Source organism: Chinchilla lanigera, unplaced genomic scaffold (genome assembly GCF_000276665.1).
Source record: "Chinchilla lanigera isolate Chin_1 unplaced genomic scaffold, ChiLan1.0 scaffold00169, whole genome shotgun sequence".
Classification (NCBI taxonomy): Eukaryota; Metazoa; Chordata; class Mammalia; order Rodentia; family Chinchillidae; genus Chinchilla; species Chinchilla lanigera.
Genome location: NW_004955570.1, coordinates 1,153,486 through 1,161,965, shown reverse-complemented (window position 1 = coordinate 1,161,965; position 8,480 = coordinate 1,153,486). Strand labels below are relative to the sequence as shown.

General features: G+C 56.7%; 1 long non-coding RNA gene across 1 annotated transcript in view; it reads right to left on the bottom strand.

The window, feature by feature from the left end:
* LOC106147508 overlaps nucleotides 1-5,692 on the bottom strand; it is a 6,740-nt gene extending 1,048 nt beyond the window's left edge. Inside the window, exon 1 of the long non-coding RNA XR_001232432.1 lies at nucleotides 281-5,692. This is a non-coding gene — a long non-coding RNA (uncharacterized LOC106147508). The remainder of the gene's footprint in view (nucleotides 1-280) is intronic.
* Between the last annotated feature and the right edge of the window lie 2,788 nt (nucleotides 5,693-8,480).

Here is an 8,480-nt window from a genome sequence, read left to right as displayed (position 1 = left end):
CCCGTCCCAGGGTAGGTCCCGGACGCCGGGCCGCAGGGGTACCTGCGGCCGCTGCTTGCCGCCTGCCTCCCGGGCCTAGGCATGGCCGCTGCAGCGCCGAGCCGGCGGCTCGACCTCGGCCGGGGCTCGGAGGGCCCTTTCTCCACCTCTGCCGCCGGCTCTGACCAGCGTGCCTTGAAAACCGAGTCCCTGCCTGCGAAAGAAAACGCCGCTCCGTTGGGCGCCCCTACAAGATGGGGGATCGGTGCAGGTCTGCAAGGCCAGGCTCTGCCCCTCCTACCTGTTGGATGAGCTGAAGTTCCCCAGAGCCCGGCAGCTCAGGGAGAGCTCGAGATGTGAGGGGCTCCCCAAAGGGATGGCAAGGTGCAGGGACAGCCAGCCGGTGGCAAAGGCGGGGGTGGGGTTGCACCCTGAAGGCTGGGGAGCCCGATAGGTGAGTTGGAAGTGAAACTGTAACCCTTGGTAGGGTGGAACTTGATTTGGCTGCGTTTGACTGGAGCTGTCCGGGCCGGCCCGTCCTTACCTGTGCCTCTGAGCGAATTGGGTTTTAAGGGCGGGGGATGAACCGAAGCAGGGGAAGAGCCTCTCATGTGCTGGTTCCCCGCACGGTGTGCAGGCTGGTTAGAGGAAGCATGGGGACAGGGGAGACGGCTTTGAAAGAGCACGCAGGAGGTCATGCTTAGAGCAGTAGGTGGCTGTCAGGGAAGATTGCCCCTCCACTTCACTTCATTTGGCAAATACTAAAACATGCAGGGTGTAGGGTGGAAGTAACCGTCATGGAGAAATAAAACATGAAGGTCTGCGGGGGAGAGCTGGAGACAGAGGTCACCTTTTTACGGAAGGCGGATGGAGAGGGTGATGTGTGGCAGACAAGTGCCAGCTGTGCAGCAAGGTGGTGGCAGCGCATTTATTGGCAGGTGCAAAGGTCCTGGGGTTGTGTGCTTAGTGGTTTTCAAACTCAGCAAGAGAACACAGGGCTGGAGCATGGTGAAGAAGGTGAGGAATGGTTGGCAAGGAAGTCAGAAGAGTTGGAAGCAGATAACAGAGAGAAGCAGGTCAGGGGCAGGGATATGGTCAGGGGTGGGTAAAGGCCACCCTTTCAGAATTTGCTTGTTGGAGTGTCTGGTGGCTGGAGAAAATACAGATTTGTTTTAGATGACAAATGGCCATTGTGTTCCGGCTTCTCGTCCTAAGTGCCCTTTTCCCATCTTTGTAACAACCATTGATGAAATAAATACAACCCCCACCCTCCCATCCCTACCAAAGACAGCCATAGAGCAGTGTGGGAATATCGAGTCAGCTAGCTCTACCCCGTGGGTGTGACAACGCGGGCCAGACGCCTTTGCTCCTGCCTTGGTCTTCTCATTTGTAAGACAGGGTTGTTGAGTGAAACGGGAGCATCCGCGGAAGGGCTTAGCGTCGTGCTTGGCGGGTAGCGTGTGCTCAGTTACAGCGGGTGCGGTGGTGACAATAGCGTGGCAGTGAGGAGCCCTCTCCCCGTGTGTCACAGAGCCTCTGCTTTAGCACCAGCTCTGGCTGCCTCCCCAAGCATAGTAGGATTTGGGAGAACGTTGGGGGAGGCACGATAGACACTTCCCGACGCCTCCAGTTGCATCTCTTACAGGGAGGGTGGGGCTTGCTCCTGGGTTTTTTCACAGCCCTGGAAAGCAGTGGGGAATTTTGAAAAAGACGCAGCACATCCCCCTTCCGTCATCTAAAATAGGCAAAATAACACAGCTTGGCGACAGGTGGGGAAGGGCAGTGGATGTTGAGCCCAGCTGTGAGACTGGTGCTCCCTTGTGGCCATCCAGAGGTGGAGGCTATGGATACCAGAAGCGCCTGGTGGTGGCTGAGGCGCTGCACCCTGGATCTCCCTCGTCACCTGGCTAGTGGGGCAGCTGGGCCAAAGGGTTTGAACATGAAAGCTCCAGGGCCTGAGGATGTGTCTCTGTGCTAGAGCACTTACTTACCTAGCATGCCTGAGGGCCTGGACTTGGGCACATGAAAGAGGAAAAGGAAATGAAAAGCCAGCCCACCATGCAGGCTGGCCTGGAACTCTCTGTGCACCTCAGGCTGGCCTCAGACTCAAAGTAATCCTCCTGCCTCAGCCTCTTGCATTCAGGAAGCCCTTAGGAAGGGGGCTGCTCTTACCTGAGGTTTTTTGCTTGGCTTCTGTACCTCAGCTGTTCTTGGTCCCTGAGCTGAGTTCACAGACCCCTGATGGGCCACGTGTTCAGAGGCCAAGGTCATACCTGGTGGTTTAGCAACCAGAATTGTCCCCACAGGCACATGCTTCGGACACTCCTCTTCTTAGAAATTCTTTACCACCCTGCTGCCATTCTCAGATGGCCTGCTCAGCAGCCCCACCAGGAAGACCCGGAAAATACAAGGTTGGAAAACCCTGCCTGGGGACCTCGTGGAGCTCCGGCTTCTGTGCCACAGCTAACCTGTCACACCTCACTCTCAGGGCAGCTCATGGGTCACACAGAGTTCTTTCCCTCTGGAAGCTTCCCATCCTGTGACAGAATTAAATGACAGCTGCCCGTGGGATCCTCCCCCGCCATACCAGGTCCCCTGCGCCCGGCTCCAAGGACGCGGAGTTGTGCGGACGCAGTGGAGGCTTAGGTACAGAAGGTGGAGCTGAGGCGTGGAGTCAGGCACCTCGGCGCCCCTTGGGCAAGTCTGTGCTCAACTTCGACCCATAGCCTCTTCCTCTGGAAACAGAACCGTCTCGTGTGCCCTGGAGGCTCTCTGTGGCGTCTCTGAGATTGTGCCTGGAAAGCTCCAAACGCGGAGTCTGGTGGAACCTGGAATGGAGCAGTACCCGGATCTGAACTCGCTCACACCTGGTCCGCGGCAGACCTCCCTACGCTGTAGATTCCAAGAACTCCTGGCCAGGCGTGGTCATGCTGTGATCCCAGTGCTCGGGAGGCTGAGGCAGAAGGACTGGTACGAGTTCAAGGCCAGTCTGGGCTACATAAGCGAGAGCCTGTCTCAAAAACAAACAAAAAACCCCAAGAACTCCCGCGTCTGATGGAGCCTGAGAATGAGATGAATGAATGCGTATCAAGGACTGAGCAGAATTCTTAGCATAGACTTGGCACTCAGCATACGAGCATTAATAAGTTTGGTTGCAGGATTAGGACCCAAGCTGATTCCTGGCCTACGCGGCACCCCCAAAGCCTTGCCTGTTCTCTCTGTCTCACTCTTTTTCATATTTGTTGTTTATCAAGAGAGGTGGCACCAGCAGCCCCCTCATGGAGCTCTGCATTTCTCCCTTGTTCCATTTCGGCACCTTCTGCCTTTAACCCATCCTGCCCATTGGTCTCTGCAGATGCTGCAGGTGGGCGGTCTCAGAGCCTTACCTTCCATGCCCCAAGAACCCTGGCGTTGCCCCGGGGCCCGGCCCAGTGTGGGCTGTGATCTGCTCCGTCCCGGGAAGGCGCCAGCGCCTATAAATAGGGAATTTGTCTGGTCCCCCACCTCGAGGGTTAGTATTTCACAGGGTGGGCACTGCCTCAAGGCCCAGGCCTGGCTCCCTCAGCCTCCTGTCTGCTGGGTGTCCGGGTACTGAGGGAGGGGTCCCTTCTCTGGCCCTCTTCTCTCTATCCGCTCCCTTTCTCACGGGATGGGTGGACCAGAAGCACCTGGCTGGTAAGAAGCTTGGCCTGGCCTGAGGTTTGGATCCCTCTCCATCGCTGTGGAGGTCAAAGCAAGTGGGCTAGCAGTCTCAACCTCTGACTGCCAGCGCTGATCATTCCCACAGCAGCAAACCTGTGTTCTGCTAGATGCCACATGCCAGTGCACACCGGGACCACACCGGGGACCAGGATGCGTGGGTCCAGCCACACAGTCCCGGCTCCCAGCTCTCAGGCTGGGGGAGGGGCCGTGTGCAAATGGTTATGCAAACGATTAATTCACTGGGAGTGCAGGGTGCCAGGACTGGTTGTTTTATTGCTAAAATAAGAGACTGTACGAAGGAAAGCTCAGCACAGTCCAGAGACGCCAACACAGAGGCGGCGGCTTCTCTGTCCTCTCCCACGGCCCCCTTCCCCGGGATGCCCGGGTGTGCAGGGATCCAGGCAGAGGGGACCTGCAGGAAAAGGATTCTCCCCATTTGGTGTCCTGTGGAAATCAGGGTCCCCCGCCCCCAGTTCCTAGAACTCCAGATGGCCGGAGCGAGGCCTGCAGCTGCACGGGCACAAGCGGCAGGGTGTTCCAGCCTCCAGGCCTCTCAGCCTCGGTGCCAAGATGTGGATGGCTCCTTCCTCCCCCATCGCGCCCCAGCCCCAGGCATCTGCTTGGCACTGCCGTAGGGAAGGCAGCAGATGGTACCCTCTGCCCAGTTTGTCACTTGGGGGCTTTGGGAACTGACGTGCTGGTCTCCTCCTCCCGGGGACCGGAGCGGGGCATAGCGGCTTCCTGGGTTCCCGGCTCAGACTGGCAGCTTTCTCCATCCAGTCATGCACCCTCAGCTACGGACACAGCCGTGGCCAGCCGGCGGGCTCCACCTCTGCAAGTCCTTTGTTGCCCCGGCCACAGGCATTTGCTGAAGTGGTCAAGCGCCAGGGTGCCCGGGGCTCCCTTTGCCCTTAGCCAGCATTCCTGGACCTGGGCCCACGGCCCCAGTATCCCCCGACACCCGCTCCCAGCCTGCAGTCTCCTTCCCAGGTCCCGTTCCTCCTGTCCCACCACCAGCTAACCAGGACTCATCTTTGGGGTCTCCCTGAAGCGCCCCCACTTTTTGAGACAGGGTCTCACTGTGCAGTTCAGGCTGATCTTGAACTCGAAGAGGTCTTCCTACATCGTGCATCCGTGGCGTCTTAGGTGCGGGTGTGTCGCCCCACAGAGCCCAAACGTTCCCGGAGGCCTGGACCTTGCCGGTCCTGCTCGAGTGCTCAGGAGCTGGTTCCCGGGCACATAGGCCCAGGAAAGCTGTGCCAGGGAGGAAGTCCGCTGACTACCGTGCCATCAGGACTGGGCCCATGGGGACATTTGGCAGGAGCATGCTGGCAGGTCAGGGGTGGCTGCCCAGAGGAAGTCGTCTTGCTACTGGGACCGAGACCAGCTGAGCAAGAGGAGAGTTCGAAGGCAGTGTGGGCCAGAGTGGTTGGTCGGAGACGCTTCCTGGAGGAAGGACCTGGACGCGTGCTTGGGGGCGGGGCCGGCTCTAGGAGAAATGCAGTAACTAGTTGGGTTCTGAGGGGTCCAGCTGAAGAGGACGGGCAGAGCGAAGGTCTGAAAGTGACCTGGGCCTAGGGCCTCCTGCTGGGCCAGTTGGAGAAGGGGGCCCAGGGCACCGAGTCGCCTGGCATGCTGCTTATCCAGGGGCCTGGAGTTCCCAGGGCTCCGCAGGGCGGGGCCTCCCAGTAGGAGACACTGCTGAGTGCTTGAGGATCCGGAAGTAGATGAAGGTGGAAGGCCAGGCCAGAGCGCAGGCTTCGCACTTGCCCTACCTTTCCTTGAGGGCGTTGCCAGTGGGACAGGTGGTGCGGTGGGCCTCGTGGGAGGGCCCAGGCTGGGAGCTGGGCTGGGACAGACTCCGTGTGGGGGTCAGATGGGGTGCAAGAAGGTATGATCATGTAAGAAGAATCACTGCCTTAGCCCAGCATAGTGGCGCGCACCTGTACTCCCAGCAGTTTGGAGGCTGAGGCGGGAGGATCACCGTGAGCTCGAGGCAGCCTGCTGAGCTACAAAGTGAGTTCAAGGCCAGCCTGAACTACAAAGTGAGACCCTATCTCAGAAGAAAAAAAAAAGCTGGGTGTATAGCTCAGCCACATGGCGCCTGCCTGGAAAGCGCAAGGTCATGAGTTCAATTCCTGGTGCAAAAAGGGAAAGGAAAAAGTGGCTGTCTTTCACTCAGTGATTACTAAGGCCTTTCCGTGTTGTCCTGTGCGGTAGTCACGGTGCTGTGGACGGGACCATGTTGTCCTCTTTTTGAGAAAAAGATCTGCAGGCATGGAGAGGTGAAGATGTCCAAGTCCGCCTGCTTCTTGCTGGCGGGGCTGGGGTTGGAGCCAGGTCTGCCCTCCCGCAGTATGTGAGTGGGTCCTGTAGCTCCTGTGGTGGCCGGGGCCCCTCTCCATGTCCCCATGCACAGATGTGGGGTGCAGGAACTTTGGGAGCTGCTGACTCGCGGGCCAAGAGAGCAGCTCCAAGTCCTGCTGTGCCCAGTTCACGTGTCCTGTCCCCGGCCGTCGGGACCGGGGCCCACGCTGGCTGTGTGCCGTGTGTGCGGAGCCCAAGCCGAGCGACTCCCCAGCGTTACCTGTCACGCTCACCGGCTCCGTGAGGAGCTGGATCTGGAGGGCCTGAGGAAGTTAGCATGGATTTGTCTGACCACAGAGCCTGCAGTTTTATTTGCTTGCTGGTTTGTGACAGGTTCTCTCTGTATAGCCCAGGCTAGCCTGGAACACATGGTTATTCTCCTGCCTCAGCTTCCCCAGTGCTGAAATTTTTTTGTTTGTTTGTTTTTTTTCCAGTACCGGGAATCGAACTCACGACCTTGCGCTTGCCAGGCAGGCACTGTGCCGCTGAGCTAAATCCCCAGCCTCCCAGTGCTGAAATTATAGGCACATAGAAGCCTGTGCATTTGTTTTGTTTTGTTTTGATACTGTCTAGTGTTGTGTACTGTCCTGTAGTATGCAGGAATACTGACACACAAGCCTGTCCCTGTGTTCAGTACAGGTGCACGTTTTGTTGTGTATTTCTGACCCACGGCTGCCTGCATCGATGGATGCAGAACCTGTGGGTACGTAATGGGTACACGAGATCGGGCTGCAGTTGGGTGGCCTTCCACAAGGGCACATTGTCCCAGCACGCCCAGAAGCCCCTCAGCCCACCTGCTACCTGCTACCTCCTACCCGCCCACAGATGGCAGCACCCTGACCGCCCCTCCCTTCTCCCATCCCCCACATTGATACAGACCCTGGGAGGAAAAATTGTAATCAAGAATTAATTCCCGGCAGACCTACGTTCTAGACATTATTTCTTCTGTTGTTTCGTTGGTTGATTTTGAGACAGGGTCTTGCTCTGTTGCTTGCACTGGCCTTGAGCTCCTGAGCTCCTTGATCCTCCTGTCTCAGCCTCCTGAGGAGCTGGAGCTATGGGGACACACCACCATGCTTGGCTAGATAGTTTCGGTTCACGTATTTGAATGTAAAGTTTCACCTTTCATCCTTTGAGGGCAGTGGTGTGTGCACTGTTCGCGGGATGATTACATAACTGAGCCCTGAATCCCTTTTCACTGTGGACCTCTGGGCTGTTTTCTTAGCACTGAGCTACATCCTCATCCCTTTTTTTTTTTTTTTTGTATTTTATCTTGAGACCGGGTCTCACTAAGTCACTGCATTGCCTAGGCTGGGCTCAAACTTGCTACCCTGCTGCCTCAGCCTCCCACAGTGCTAGGATTACAGGCGTGCACCATCCCCAGCTCATTTTCTTACCTTTTTATTGAATCATAATGTACATGTGAAAACGTGAACTCGTGAATGTGCTCCCGGACTGTTCAGAGAGAACGTACCTGGCCAAGCTGGTGGTGCCTGCTTGTAATCACTGTAGGAGGCTGAGGCAGGAGGACCATCAGTTTTGGGAAACTTGGCATCTTAGCCAGGTCGTGTCTCAGAATAAAAAGTAAACAAGGGCAAGGGTTGTAGCTCAGTGCAAAAATGCAAAGGCTCTGGGTTCAACCCCAATACCACACACGAAAAAAATAACAAAGTGAAAGAGAGACTACTCCTGTATGTCCAGCACTCAGACAAAGGACTGGGAACTCATCAGCACCAGGCACCGGCTCCAGGCAGCCTCACCCGCCACTGGGGCACGGAGCCACGGTCCCGGTCTCCCCACCTCGGAGTAGATTCCTGCTGTGAGCCTCTCATTGAGACCTCGGGCACCAGCCTTGCGTGCCCGTTTCTGGCTCCCTTTGGCAGGTGCTGTGAGGCCGCCTGAGTCGCTGGCTTCGGTGCCTGCTTCTGGCTCCGTGCAGTTTCCCCTCATGGAAGATTCCCAGTCAGTGACATTCGGGTTCTTTTCTGTGTGGGGCACTATGTACGGCACTGCTGTGAACCTTCTAGAGTATGTGTCAGCGCACATTTCTGTTTTTGAAGTACTTTTTTTTGTACCAGGAATCAAATTCAGGACCTTGTACTTGCCAGGCAGGCACTGTGCCACAGAGCTATATCCCCAGCTGTTTTGTTTTTGAGACAGGGTCTCACTGCATAGTCCAGGCTGGTGCTGAACTCACTGTGTAGCCCATGCTGGCCTCAAATTTGCACCAATCCTCTTGCCTTAGCCTCCCAAGTATTGGGATTACTACCATACCTGGTTTTTCTTTCCAATTTTAAAATTGGATGTTGTGTCCTTCTCTTTTCAGACTGATTTATAGAGATTGGCTGTACTGTATATATTTAAATGCAAGTTCTCTGAGCTGGATGCAGTGGTGCACACCTGTAATCCCAGCTCTTGGGAGGCTGAGGCAG